The sequence below is a fragment of the Molothrus ater genome, chromosome 6, assembly GCF_012460135.2.
Source record: "Molothrus ater isolate BHLD 08-10-18 breed brown headed cowbird chromosome 6, BPBGC_Mater_1.1, whole genome shotgun sequence".
Taxonomy (NCBI): Eukaryota; Metazoa; Chordata; class Aves; order Passeriformes; family Icteridae; genus Molothrus; species Molothrus ater.
Genome location: NC_050483.2, coordinates 676,946 through 692,661, shown reverse-complemented (window position 1 = coordinate 692,661; position 15,716 = coordinate 676,946). Strand labels below are relative to the sequence as shown.

At 44.8% G+C, this 15,716-nt stretch overlaps 1 protein-coding gene across 4 annotated transcripts in view; it reads right to left on the bottom strand.

Moving 5' to 3' along the window:
* Positions 1-15,344, bottom strand: part of MICAL2 (microtubule associated monooxygenase, calponin and LIM domain containing 2) — a 76,540-nt gene extending 61,196 nt beyond the window's left edge. For all 4 annotated transcript variants that reach the window (XM_036384621.1, XM_054515268.1, XM_036384622.1 and 1 more), the window contains exon 1: positions 15,302-15,344. The gene's annotated coding sequence lies outside the window, so the exon portion shown is untranslated. The remainder of the gene's footprint in view (positions 1-15,301) is intronic.
* Positions 15,345-15,716: the final 372 nt, after the last annotated feature.

Genomic DNA, 15,716 nt, shown 5'->3' with positions numbered 1-15,716 from the left:
AAACAATAAAAACCAGCCATTGAATGGCAGTGGAGAACTGAGAAGCTGCATCCAGACAAGTCAGCCAGAGGGTGATGGGAAACCAGATTAGGTTAAACACAAGGAGTATTTACATAAAAAGACAAAAACAGAAAGAAAGCTACTGTGTTAGTTTTGTATCTGTTCTATGTTTTTTGTCCTTGTAAACTGGACCCACAGTTACCAGAAGAGATTGGAAAAGACATAGTTTCTGAAAGTAGAAACAGTATTTTTGGAAGAAAATGTGCAGGACAATTTCTACCCTCCCTCTGCCCAGACTTCCCAAAAAATGAAGAAAAACAAAGTATAAAAAAAAACCAAATGAAGATGCCAAGAGAGTTACAAAAACATAATCCATTTCTGCTGCAGAAAAATCCTCCTGGTGAAGCTATAGAATACATCCTGAAATATTAGTTTTGGGACATCCACCAGAAAAAGAAAAAAAAAAGAGACCCATGGGAGTAATATGCTAGGAAGAAGTCGCATCAAGAAATTAAAAAAAAAAAAAAACAACCAACTCTGAGGGCAGAACATCATTAACCAGCAACAGGAGGGATGGCAAATGCATCACTGTTTTCACAAGGCAAGCTGAGATACAGTCATGATAACATTATGATTCATTTTCTCCAGCACAGCAAAGTTTACTGGAAACTGTGAAATACCAAAAAAACCACTTCTTAACCATAATTGCTCATCACACTGCCTAAAGTTTTTTCTCTATGTAAGTCCTATCAGTATTGATGGTCAGAGGTTGCACCTTTCTCTATTGAAGTTTTTATGCAACAATGGCCATTTGCTTCCAGTCATCTCCCAAACTGAATGACCTGTGCTATAATATGTAGATGTTATCATTATGCTCTTCATTAGCCATCCATTCATTTGGAAAACTTACTTTATCATGCACCTCTATTTCACTGCATGTAAGTGGGCAGACATTGCAGAATGCAAGCACTTTGAAGGGCCAAGGCAAAGGACAATGTGGATTTTTTTCTAAAAGGTTCCTTTTCTCACTGTCATCTAGTCCTAACATTCCTTTTACTGCACAGAAGAGCCAAAATCTCTCAGTGAAAGCATGCATCTGTGGCCAGCATCAACACACATACCTGAAAGGCAACGTGAACAGGGCATTTAAAGCGTTGAGCCTGTGTAAGTGCAGAAACATCACAAGTATGTCACACAGACCCAGGAAGTTTTGAGGCAGCACTGCCACTTCATTCCCATTTATTGCCATGAGGTTATGTGGAGCAGCCACAGCTGACTGGGGATCCTGAAACGCTGCCATGTTTGGCTGCATGGTGCTCACTTGAGCATGGTGTTTTCAGGGCAGAGGAGATAAGAGGCATCACATTTCTCCCTACAGCCACAGGAAGACAGAGCTAAAGCTGCTTTGGTGCCCCAACTCTCAAAGAGGCTGTAATTTTCAGAAAGGGAAGGGATTAACTGGTTCTGGGTTCACAGAGTGCCCAGTACCCAAGGTGCTGATTAGAACTGGCTTCGTTAGAGAAAACAACAATTTAGGAAGGCAAGTGGTTTGCAGAAAACGTCTTGGGTCAAGTTGGTTTTGCTTTAGCTGATCCCCTGGGCATCACATTATTCCCTCACTGTGCCTGCTCTGCCAAGAGCAGGGACTGGGGAATGGGGATGCTCAGCACACTGGAAGTTTTTATCCAACTGCTGATCAGGAAACCCAGAATCCATTCATCCAATGTACCAACTGAAGACACCAAAGATGTGTTTCATTATTACAGTTTCTTAATATGCAGTTCAAAGAGCTTTAGTATTCCCCAATTTATAGAGACCAAGAAGGAGAACAGAGAACTGACCTTCAAAAAAAGGATGGAGAGAAAAATGTGTGAATCTAAACTATCCACACATAAGAAATACTTTTTAGTTCTCCACTTAACAAATATGATTTTTTTTAAACATTTTGTTACTGAGCCCAAGACCTTATATTGGCTTGGACTTCATTCTGTTTCTATATTAGTACAGATTTCTCCCTCTCTTCTGCATGCAGGTAAACAGTATTGCTTTTATTTCACTGAAATGTGTAACCAGATCTTTATCTATGCTCCAGTTATCAAGGTTTAGTTTACTAGGAATAAGGAGTTGGCTAATGCCCTAATACTGTATTCCCAGTGTGACTAAATACCAACACAACCAGTGCCCCAAAAGCCATCTGCACAGAACAGGCTTTGTTGCAGTGTCTTTCAAAAGAAGGACATCCTTGGAGCTCACTACGTGGGCTCTGAGGTCACAAACACATGAAAACAGCACAAAACCTCAGCTTTTCTACCCAGATAGGGATTTTTTAAATATATTTTACCCTCCCCCAACAATTGCTTGGAACTGCTACTTGGAGTACCAAAGAGAACAAGTCAGTGATATGCTGCATTAAAAAGAGTTTGGGACAGTTGGCACACCAGGTCCAAAAGGAAACAATTTACATACTATGAGCTCACCCACATCAAGGGAAAAAAAAAAATTCAGTCAACAGAAAAACTAAATCTCAGGTGAAGATTAAAGGATAATAATATCAGCTCTGGAAACAAAATTTTCAAGAAACAGTGCTTTATTTTGTGTGCAAGTTATACCACAGATAGATACTACTACTTCAAAGAAAAAGCTCACACCAGTAACCGGAGTAAAAAAAAAATAAAAACAAAAAAAAACAAACCAAAAACAAAACAAAAGCTCATATGCCAGGTATTTCCATAATGCATTTCTAAATCAGAAAACCTTATGAAAGGAAGTCTGGAAGTGACTGCAACAGTCACTTAGTCAGCCCATTTCCTTAAGGTACAACATGAGAGGTTTTACCCCTGCCCTTATTCCTGCCAGCGCAGAGCACTGTGAAGCACATGAAGTTCAAATCCTCCAGCACCTCCTGTGTGCAGCACAGGCTATCCCAGGTCAGGCTGGGAACATCCCTGTCCCCTTGGTGCTGCTCCTGGTGCAGCTGTGCAGGGCTCCCAGCCCTCCTGTTCCTACCAAAGCCAGACTGAGCACAACTTCTCCACTGATGCTATCAACTTCAGGCAATTCCTTCCAAACTGGGCCCATCACAGACCAGTCTGTGCCTGCGGGAAATGGGCTCCTCTCTAGGCAGATTAACCTGCTACCTCAAACTGCCTGTTTAAAACCACACACACACAGCTCCAGGGAATATCAGTGACTGGGCTTGGGAGCACATACTCCAGTGCTCCTGCTGCCACTAATGATGTGGAGCCTTCCACAAGAGAAACTTTTCTGCATTTCATTTGATGGTTTATCTGTCCTCCATGATCAGAATTCTGCCTCCCTCCACCACACACAGCAGGGGCTCTTCCACCCCTGCCCTTTGTTGACCACCAGTCCTGCCAGGGAGCACAACCAGTGAGTGCCCTGCCTGGGGGAGCAGCACAAGGTAACACACAGAAAAACCTCAAAAGCCTTGGTAACCAAGGGTTTGCTTACCAGATACCCCAATGCATAAGTCAGCGTCATCCAGAATAGTTTATTCCTAGCTTTCTGTAATTGACAGGACAAGCTATTAGTGCTAGAATCCTGTTTTCTTCACTGGACAAAAGATGCCATAGGTTTGCATAAAAGAAGACTAAAAAAATTGCAAAGAGGTACAAGTTTGTTAAAAATAGGTTAGAAACTGTTGTAAAATAGCTGATAGATCGTTAAGCATGTACTGTTAGTTTGGTTATTATATTGTAAAAGGGGTTAAAAGGGTAGTTATAAGAAATAGGGTACTCAATATACCATATTACACCTTAGTGCACCACCCCCAGCGAAACGAGCCAGCCTGGACAGAACTGTAATGGGGCAATCCAGCTACTTAAACCTTCATGCAAATGAAGGATCCAAACAGAAACCAATCCAAAGGGATAAAAAATAGGATAAAAAGGAGCTTCTGACCCACTGAATGTGTGCCACTCCATCTGGGACATCGGGAAGTTACAAATGTTGAGTTGGCTGCTACAATCCTGCTTATGTCGCCCATTAATATATAAACAGAGTCTAAGGGAGATTGCTAGAAAAAAGTGCAAAAGGCAGCACTTTGTTGGATTCCTAATATCCAGCATATCATCTAATTATGAATCAACTTTTGCAGAGCCCATTTCCCCAAGGCGTCTTGGCAGGCAGGGTATGGCAACACATGAACAGCTCACCTCGGTATTTTCAGGTCAGTGCAGCACCAGGCAGAGAGCACCCTTGCTTTCCAAAAACAGGAGCTGACAGCTTTGCACAGGCCCCTTCCAGCCCAAATTCCTGCTGCTGGGGTAGCTGCACTTAGGTGCTGGCTCCTTTACCTTTCCTGTCAGGGCCACCCTGTCTGGTCTGGCAGCTCGTAGGGCAGAGCTCTGATCATCTCCAGTGGGTTAAAAGGTCAGCTGAGTAAATCTGCTTAAGGCAGAGCCCGGCAGGCAGGGGCAAGGATCACAACAAGGACATCCAGCACAGCCACTGCTGATGTGGCTTCACCACTCCCAGTCTGCAAGTGCTGGAGCGGGAGAGGAAACATCCTGGGCACCTCTGCTCACCTCTGTGGAGTTTAAATCTAAAATAGGTTTGGGCAAAATAAAACCTGATTCTGGAAGAGGCACTGCATGTACCTGCTACAGCTGCTCAGAAAGGCAGATGTCTGAATTTTGTAGCAGATTAAACAACATGACTGTGGTGTGTTGTTAAAAATCAAACCCACCTGCCTTTTCATGCAGAAGCAACACGAAAGGCTCCATCTCAAAGGCAGTCCCTGCACACTAACCCTGACTGGTGCAGCAGTTTGGCTGCCAAACTGCCCCATGTACCTGCAGCAGGACAGAGGGGTGTCAGGAAAGAGAACTGCTCTGGATCAAAGAGAAAGGGCTCACCTATTTCCATATTATAAATTCTTGACTGGCAGTTTGGTCTCTTTTTGTCCAGAGACTTGAAATTTTGCCTTTAAAACACCTGCTGGAAGAACATCCACCCCAATAATGACTCAGTTGACATTTCTTACACATGTGCCCATAAGAGCATAACAAATGTTGTGAGGAACAGTGATGAGGGGGAAGAGGGCACCCAGCTCTGACAGGCACAGACACTTCGGGCGTTAAATACAATAAATACAACGTCCTTGCACTCCCAGACAGAAGCCCCATATTTTAGCAGCAGCTACCTACACAATTACCAGGTGGTTTTCTCCCCTTTCTTGCCTACACCCTATTTTTCTGAACCCTGCAAGGCTGCACTCACTGGTGCATCTCACTGCTCAAAGCTGACAATTTTACTGCTGGAAGTTTAGTCAACAGTGATAAGAACATAATCTAGAATACAGGCTTAGGGGAGAAAAGAAACAGGTAAAGGTGAAGGCAAAGAAACTGAAAGAGCAATTAAAGTAGAATTTTGGTGGAAGAACCTTTAGCCTAAGTCTCACTGCCACTCTGACATTTTCTGACAGAAGTTCACAACAGTCTTGTGACACTGACCAAAACCTTCAAGTCACAGCATCTCTAGTGAAATTTTCAAACCTGCTATACCAGCAAAAAGCTCAGCTGCCTCCACCTCTCCTGAGCATTGGCAAGATTATCATTACAGCGTCAGTGCTGTAAAACAAGCCCAGTCATCTACAATTGCAGCAGGGAGAGGATGGCTCTGCTGAGAGCAGGGGAGGGACTGCCCCTGCCAGGGTGTGCCGAGCGAAACTCGCCATCAGCACAGCACATGACTAAGCACATAGTGCCCATGCCAATACCCGGCTGAAAGAAAGGGAATTGCTCCTTACCTCCCCCTCCCACGGACCACTGAGTACGGGAAAGCCAGAGCATTGCAAATGAAGCTTGAGAAACCTTATGAATAATAATATAAAAAAAAAGCCCAACATATCACAAGATGCCAAACAAAAACAACTCTTCACACAGGACAGTGACTACAAATACTCTTTTTAACATTAAACGTTATCAAGTAAGAAATATCAGAAATGTGGATTCCATTGACAAAAATAGAAAGGAAATGCATATACACTTAACAGAGACTCTCCATGTGAATACAGATCTGTTTGGTAATTAAATAATTAATGTAAATTTTACCTTTTTTTGCTTCATTCTAATTGTGTTTCCAATACTAGTTTCTAGTCATGAGGTTCAAAATAATCTATTAGTTTTCATTTTAAATTCCCCAGACCTGGCAGAAAAGAGACAAGCACTCACTGCTCTGCATATTCTTCCTGAAGAAATCAGAATCACCATTATAATCATAGTAGAATCATCAGCCAAAAGGAAGAAAACACTGTTTGACTTCATCTCCTCCTCCAAAATTAAAAGAAACACTTATTTCAGCCCTGTGACTGGCAAAATATCCCAGCTAAATATTTTACAACAGACAAAACCCAAAAGAAATATAGAAAATTTGGATTCAAAACACAAGGTGCTTCTTAGTATGACAAAGGGGCATTTTTTTTGTTAGAGGAAGCAGTCATTAAAACTAAATGTAGTGATGGCTTCCATGAACTCACCAGAGGCTCTGATCACAACCTTACACTGCCTCATGAAACCAGCAGGGAAGTTGGGCAAAGTCATTAACTAAGTTGCCTTTGCAGAAGTCCCAGTAACTCTCTCTGGCCCACACTTTCAATATAGTTTGCATGAGGGTTGGCTCACTAGCTGGATAGCAACTGATTAGGGAGAGAGGCAAGGAAAACCCTGCCATCCTTTGCTACTTCAGAAGGGCAAATAAAGCTGAAAACTAGTGGTTCACATTCTCTGTTCACTAGAACTATTAAAGCAAAAAAAACCTCTGATATATCTGCATTAATATTTACCTCTAAATTAAATCTTGTGTGCAAATGTAAATCTGCTATACTACGTATGCCATTCCTGGATTCATCTTGGAAATTAATGAACTAGGAGAGAAACTCAAATAATTTCACAGCTGGTTTTCAGAAGCCAGTGGCTGTAGTTCTATTGGCTTGAGATTTCAAATGAGCCAAATTGCATCACAGACATGTATCCTATCAAGTTCTGGGTCAGAATCCACAAAACTTTACAACAAAAGGCAGAAGTCTCATACTGACACTGCTCTGCAGAACCACCTGACCATCCTGAAGGATGCATACAGGTGCTGCCTTAGATAAAGCTGAGCCAAGAAACTCTGTCAAACACAGCATTAAGTTATTCATGTGTTTTACTGAGTGTCAGGTAGAACCTTGGACTAACCTCTGTAAGGGAAGAGTATTGTGAACAGCACACAAAAATATCTCACCTTGCTCTGAAACAGCCATATAGTTCTTTTTGGTCTCTATTAATGCCTGATAAACAAAATAATTGGGAGGCATGCTTTGATTCCATAACTGAGTTTCAAGATGCTTCTACACACAAGTTACTAATACCATCAATCATTAAGTCAGGTAGTAGCTGAACAAGTAGCTATAGACAGGTGTGGTGGTCTATAGCTAAATGCATAAATTGGGCTGTAAGGTGTCAGGTTTCTGCAGTTGTCATAAAATAGCATCAGAAATTCTGCTGGAACCCTCTAAGTGCATGCACTCTGCAATCCTGGAGCCCTCTGCGTGAACATATTCAGCAAACAATCACAACTCCTTCCTCAGTCAAAAAGAAAACAGAGAGAGAGAAAATAGCATTGCCCTCTACATTTTTGCATAGGGAAGTGTGAGATAAAAACCTTGTGGCCCTCCTTTTCCACATAAATACACAGAGGTGAATGCTTCACTGTGACTTTTCATTCCCAGGTGGGAAGGAAGCCCAGAGGAAACCCTTCTCTCAGAGTGAGGGTGCAGCGCCCAGCTCCCAGCGCCTGACACTGCTCCTGGTGCCTGTGCCAGCATCTCCCAAAGGCACATCTCCCTCCCAGGGCTGCCAGCCCCAGCACTGCCCTGAAGCACAAACCTCACTGCCCGAGGTCAGCACCCTCTGAGCCCCCTGCAGGGGAGAACCGATGCTCCTGGACGAGTAACACTGCTCTGGTCTGTTCTATCTTTAACCTGACATTGATATGTGAAGTAGCCATCAGAATGACTCCACAGGGGATACCAAAGGCAGTCCTTTCCCCACGACGTGCACAAAGATGGCCTGTTGCCCACTAACCTATTTTCCTGTATGCCTATCTAAGCATCCCAACTACAAATAAGATGTGGCTGAGCTGTGGCACTCGTGGTTGTGCCTCCCTGCAGCGAGCAGAGCAGCTTTGCAGTAGGTGCTGGGGAGTGCTGTGAAACAGGGGTCTCCTCGAGCCAGGTCTCATCAGCTCTTGGAGATCTATTTCACACCCAAGATAGCTCAGCTACCTTAGAAGGCATAAAATCAGCAGGATGGCTCCTGTGGTAGTGTTGGAAACAAAGAAGTTTTATTAAAAGGCAAAATAACAAAACTCTTTATGAAGAAAAACCAAGCCAAGTGCAAAAAGTTCTTGCTTTTAGTAAAACACCTCACAAAAGTAATTCGTTTCTTTGGTTTTTTTCTAGTAAATTGCTCAAGTAAGACTTTTTAGCTTCTGTCCAATTGGCTATCCTTAAGTTTAAAGTGAAGTCCCCCAAATCCTATAAAGTGTCTTTTCATTTCATTAAAGAGAAAAACTTCTGAGCTCTTTTCTTTTCTTGAAAAGACAAAAGCCAGTTTTGTCACTCCATCAACAAAGAGCCCATTCCTATAGTGCTGTATTAGCCATCATCCCTTTGCTGCAGCTCAGATACCCAGTGCCAGACAGATCCCAGTATCCAGGACAAGGCCCAGCAGACCAGTGAATATTTGCACATTGTCTCCCCTTCCCTGTGCCACACAGGGTTATTTATACACCATGGCAGGGCAGCATCACACAGTGCTGTGTGCCAGCAGTGCAGGCAACAGATTCAACCCAATCCCTGCTCCTTGACACTGTCACAAGGAAACAGGTCACAAACAGAGTGATACCTGCTTGGTGCACTGAAAAATGTGTGCTATTCACTTCCAGAAAATAAAATTAACCACCCTAACCCTTCTACTCTCTCATACACAGCCCCCCAACAGAAAGATGGTTTCTTTTGTCTGAACAGGTTCACGTGTCATGTATTTAGCTCTCTGCACAAGCTTTGCTCTTCCTAATGCATTTTTGGGACACCTAATGTTGACTTGGTGCAAGGGCAGGGTTTCTGAGAGTAAGTACAGCAAGAGGTATTTGATTACATCCACAAACTCAGTTTTTGAATGCACTAATAGTTCATATTTATGGAGCTTATGTCCAAGCCTTAACCATGTGCATGTTTCTGACATTCAGTCAAGCACATGAATGTTCTGAACACAAATATTGTACACAGGGGTGTCAGCTGTTACTTTTAAAAATCCATGGATAGAAATGGGAGGAACCTACACTCCACATTCACACTCTGAAATCTTAAAAGTGGCTCCAATCTTCAATATTCTTCTGTCCCTACAGCCATGTGATTACTGAAACAATTTCTGAACTGACAGAAACAGTTGGCTGCATTGGTGGCAACCATAGGAATTTGTAGCACTCAGTAAAAGGGGAAAATCAAATACCAAGCAGAACGCCAGGAGATCAGATCTGAATGAGAACTCGTTCACATAAATTATCCAAGCCCAGATATCACATTCCATCAGAAGTTCTTTGAGTTCACCTAGGATGGAAATGAGACCTGGAGAAGTAAGCTCTTGTGTCAGCATGCTCACTCCTTTACTGCCTCTGCAAGGAGCAAAGCAATGGCAATTCAAGTGCACAAGCAGATCCTGTGTCTGACCCGCAGCTGGGGTGAATGATGACATGGGGGTAATTAGCACTGACTGCCTATTTACCACCATGAAGTCAAACCCAACACAAGCCCATTTTTATTTCTAATGAGCTCAGTTTACTATTTTAAATTATTCCACAAGGTGCCATAAAGACAATCAATAAAAACCAGGCTGATAACAAGCATGTACAGCAGGTGAACCTGTATGAAAGGATGTCAAACTATGAATGAGCAGAAACCATAAAGTACCCAGTATCTTGTAAAGTTCTTTAACCAGAGGGTTTCCTCAGCTAGAAAGGGTGTCAGCAGAGAACACTGCATTCCATTCTGAATTCCTCCCTTTGCTTTTAGCAACTGCCTTCAGAGCCTGCACTTGTTTCTGTAAATCTTTCTGTGCTGCTCCCCGTGTGCATGAGTTTGGAGGGCAAGGGTACTGCACATCCCTGACACCACTAACAGATGGGGCTCACCTCAGCCAATAACACAGATTAAGGTCTTTGCAATACACTCTTATCCGATTACACACAAAAAAGAATTCCACTATCTGCCAAACATGAGTCTTCTCAAAGAGAGGGGAAAATTTGTTTTCTGCTCCACCTTCTGCTTTGCTGTTAACAAAACTGTTCTTTTTTTTTTTTTCTTTTTTTTTTCCTCTGGACTCCATCATACATGATTTGCACATCATAGGCCGGGAAAAAAAATCTTGCAAGATTTAAAATCTTCCAATTAGCTATGGGAATCACCTATTCAGGTATGAAAATGACAAAATACGTTATCAGAATCAGGTATTTTAATGTCCTTAGTCTTCTAAAAATAACACTATATAATAAAAATATCATGGCTCCAATGTCTCACCATCCCCACAGCAAAGAATCTCTTCCTGATAGCTAATCTAATCCTGCCCTCTTTCAGTTTAAAGCCATCACCCCTCATCCTATCACTACCTGCCCCTCTAAAAGGTCCCTCTCCAGCTCTCTTGTACCCTTTTGGTACTGGAAGGGTGGTCTAAGGGCTGATGGGTTACCACAGGACTATTTAAAGCTGATTACAAAGCATCCCTGCTTATTCCCAACAAAAATTTTGCGTGGCTTTGGAAATTCTATTTTGATGCTTGGCAATGGCAGCAATAGAGAATTAATTATGAACTGTAGCACCCCTTTGGGCATTACTGAAGTCTAAACAGGCAATAAGCTGCAAGCTTAAAAGGTCTGAGAAGGATTTATGGTGGACTAACAGATCCAAAGAAACTGCTTTTGAGGAAGCTAAAACTCCACAATACACAATGCCAGGCCCAGTAATTTTAAAAGCTGAATTGGTACCATCCCCTTGGCTGAATGCAGAAATTGGAGAAACCGCTGCCATTATTTCTCCAGAGCACAGCAGAGGAGAGGCCAGAGCCAAGAACAAAAGTTTAAATCTAGTCCACGTAATTCCATCACACAATCCATACACCACCTGCCTCACCAGGTTTTGCCATCCCAACTCTAGGGGGCCAAAAGCAAGAAAAAACAAACCAAAGTTTTCTCCTAATTACATCAGTGTTACTGGGACATTGAAATAAGAACAATCAGAATTTAACTAAATATAAGCTACCACAGTAGTGTCTTTCTAATTTGTGTTGTGCTACCACCTACCTCTCCTAACACAGAATGGGGTTGCTCTTGCTCCTTTCCCCACACAGTAAATTGCCCACAAAAATGTGGAGGAGATAAATAAAACCTCTGAAAACCCAACAGGGTGATCAACCCAGAGCAGAAAGAAGGCTTGATAGCACACACAGCTCAGAGTTAGGAACAAGTCTGAATTTTTTTCCTTTCATGGAACTAGGAGTCTAAAGATAATTTTGGGTAAGTTTTTACTTGCTTGTAAACGTAACTATGCATACATGAAAGAGTTAGTCATCTTCTCCAGGTCAAAAATAAACACAGCAATTTTCAGAATGTGTCACAATACAATATTAACTGCGTATCTGCACAGTCACTGAATCAGTGGACACTTAATAGCCTTAATTTAGAATACCTATATTTTCCAGAATCAGACTAATGTACCCTGAACTACTAATACCACTTCTGAAAGAGTCAGTTTGCTGTATAAACGCCTCTAAAACTGGTCCCAGTGATGAGAAACAAGCAGTGTGCCCTCCCTGCACAGCTGAGCTGCCAGACACAGAGAGGAGGCTGTACTTTTCAAGTTCATGGGCTCCTCACACAGAAAGAGCTGGAACAGGAAAGGTGCAGCCAAAAATTTGTTCACACACAAAACTCACACCCCAAATTCCTATTGTACAGGTACACATCTATTCCAGAGATGCATGCAAGCCAGGCTGCCAGCACAGACACAGAAAGCAACCCCTCAGCCTTTCTGTAGCTCCTTGACTCTGGATCCAACACGTGAGCAAGCTGAGAAAACAGAAGGACCACTGGGAGGCAGATCTCAGTTTCAGACACCTGAAATTGTCTTCATTTCAAGGGAATCAAAACACACCATGCCCTTAAGAAGCAAAGCCTCTTCCACTAGGAGGAGAGAGCTTTTCTGCTGACACCAGGGGAACCAGAGTGAGGCAAAGAAACAGACACAGGTTACCAGGCATTCACAACAAATGTCACAGCCACCTGGGAGAGTCCCAATGGGAAACATATAGCATTTCAAAGTTTTCCCTTTTTTTCCCCTTTTCAAGGTGCTAGTTATAAAATACCCGAGCAGTGAGACAGCTGGAGCAGATACAAGGTATGTGCTAAAAGAGGTGAAAGACTTCAAGCATACTCATGAAGAAACTGGGGAGCAATCACCTCTCCTGTTTTCTGGTTTCTTACACCTAAAGAACATCTCCAGCCAAAACATAGGCTCCTCACCTCCACAAGGAATGGGATATCAACAGGAGACTAGAAAACCCTGCTTCAGCATATCTTAATAAAAACAAAACCTTTTCAGATCATCTGTCTAGATTCTAGGCGAAGGAAATCTGATCTCCCCACAAACAGCAGCACTGATGTCAGGGATCTGGTAATGCCATACAACTTCAGAGCAACATTGAGGCAATTAACTAAAAACAAGCAAAAAAGAAATTCAGAGTGAAACAGAGACAACTTCCCATTTTTACATGCTTTCCTTTATACTAATTTGCTGAAAAGTCACCTGATCTTACAGACAGGGCAGGCAAAGTCACATCACTGTGGCAGACCACACGGCAAGAAGAAGTGGAATGAAGAATGCTTCAGTTTCCATGCAGAACTTCATCCCTCCACCACACACACACTCTGAGATGCAGCTGCAATGTTTTTTCCTAGTACCATGAAAAGAACAGCACGAACAAACATCAAACAGTGCTTTAAAAGGTATCAACGCTGGTTGATCAAGGTCCATCAAGGCTGTCAGGTATCAAGGCTGCACGTCCATTTAGCACAGGGAAGGACAATTCTGCAGCAACAATGGTGAAAAGGAGAAGTGAACCAAAGGGATGAGCCAAATGCCGTGTCACAAAGCAGCCTCCCAGCACAGAGACCTGCCCTACAGAGGAACCTAATGTAGGGAAAGGACTGGGAATTCTGCAACCCCAAGCTTTAGGTGAAAAAACCCATGGTGCCGGTGCTGTTAAGGCAGGGTGCCCACTCACATCAGCTGATTTATGAACACTGCTGATGTCTTCCGGTGTGTGTTAATGGTGACCCCATCATGCCAGAGCCCTGCTACTGCCACCGCAGGCTCTGCTATCTGCCCGAGGGGGAGGCAGCAGCGATAAGGAGGAGATGGGGCAAGATTTAAGTCACGGGAGTAAAGTGGCTAATTACTCCTTTGAGCCGCAAGTAAAACGGTTAAAAAGATACATTTTATACTGTAAGGCTTGTATTTTCAAGCAAAGAACTGTAAATTTGTATGTTTTCTCTATTTCTAAAGAAGTAAAACATGACAAAAACGGAGACTATGGTAAGAATCAGGCGGAGTAAGATTTAAGATCAGGGACATGCTGAGAGTTGAGTCAACAGTTTTAATTCTTAAAACCTTTACTGACCTCATAATACACAGAGAAAAAACTGTGTATAGTTAGGAGCAAAAGTCTGTTGCTGCTTCAGTGCAATTTCTCATCCTCCAGAAAGGATAAACCCCACTGTTTTTAGAGAAACACTGGACACCTCAAACTAAGCATAAGTGGGCACACACTCAGAGTGCCTGTGTCAATGATAACAGACATTAATTCCAGTTCGGTTGTCAACCAATCTGTTTTCCACCCATGTAATATAATTAGCACCCAAAATAAAGTGGCGAAATGAGGGAAGCAAGATGCCCTCTTTTCTGCCAGATCAAGGCACTCCGTGAGCATCAATTAGATGTTAATGTCCCTGGGAGGCAAGCGTGGCAAGTCTTATTAAGCCATTTTAAAGATTAGAACACTGAGTCACAGAGAGATTAAGAACTTCCTCAAAACCAAAAGCAGAGTCAGAGAGGGGGCAGCTACACCCCAGCTGGGACTGGCAGCAGAGGACTGCACTGCTCCACCTTACTGAAAGGTTTAGAGTATCTACAGAGAAAGAAAGGCAGAAAGAAAGGCAGGGAAAAAAAAAAAGTTCACGCTGCCATGAAGTTTCCTGTCCATGCCAACATGCCTACGTTTTGACCTGCAAGGGACCATCTTTAGATACAAGAATGCAGTTCAATTTCCATGCTCAGATCTCATTTTGGCTGAAGGCACCAACAAGGTTGCCAATTGTAAACAGCTTTTAAAGAATACAGAGACCTCCAGATCTGTTTCAATAAACTTGAGAGAGAACTTAAAGCTTTTTGATACTGGCTCAACCTTACAGGCATAGGGGCAAATAAACGTACAGTCACCACTCCACGGGGCAGCTATCTGAATTCAAGTCACATGCTGAACTTAGACATGAAAAACGGAGTGAACACGACAAGACAATCACTATTAACAAACACTTCGAAGCGCAAAGAGAAACTCGGCAGATGCCATTGTCAATTAGCCCAAGAGGTGAGCAAAGAAGGATGTTACGCTGATTAACACACTCATTAGGACGCGTCCAAACTAACAGCCCGCTCCAGCGTTGTAACACGTTGGGAAGGCGCTCGGCTGCCTTAATCGCAGGCTAGTCACAAAGCGAAAAGATTATTTTGACTTCTCCTGCGTGGCCGTCCGAGCCAGCGCGGTGCCACCGTCCGGGAGGGCTCCGGGAGCGCCGCACAGGGACCCGCCGGTGGGGCACGGCACGGCCCGGCCCGGCCTGGCCCGGCCCAGCCTGGCACGGCTTAGCCCGGCTCGGCACAGCCCGGCTCGGCTCGGCCCGGCTCGGCTCAGCCCGGCTCGGCTCAGCCCGGCTCGGCACAGCCCGGCTCGGCTCGGCCCGGCTCGGCTCGGCTCGGCCCGGCCCGGCACGGCTCAGCCCGGCACGGCTCAGCCCGGCACGGCTCGGCACGGCACGGCCAGCCCCGAGCGCCGCCGCCCGCGGAGCAGAGCCCGGTTCGGGGCACTCCCTCCGTCCCTCCCGGCCGCCCACGGAGGGACCCCCGTGCCCGGCGCCAGGCCGTGGGTCCCGCTCCGTGCCCCGCTGCCCTCCCCGCCCAGCCCCACCGCACCTGCTGCGCCTGTCCCGCGGACCCAGCGGCTGCAGCGGCGCCGCCGCTCATCATGCTGCCGGCACTGCCTCGCCGCGGCTAGCCGGGCTCGGGGCGGGGCCCGCGGCTCGCCCGCCCCAGCCCCGGCCCGGCCCTGCCCGGCCCCGGCCCCGGCCCCGGCCCCGGCCGAGTCGGGCAGGGCGCGCTGAGCGCCGCGCAACCTGCGCGTCCTCCGCCACCCCGAGCGGGGCTGTTTCTGAGCGGCTACTGCGGCACTGTTTCCGCGGGGCAGTTTCTGAGGGGCAGTTTGTGGGGACGGTTTCCGCGGGGCAGTTTCTGGGGGCAGTTTCTGAGGGGCAGTTTCTGAGGGGCAGTTTCTGGGGGGCAGTTTCCAGGGGCAGTTTCCGCGGGGCAGTTTCTGGGGGCAGTTTCTGGG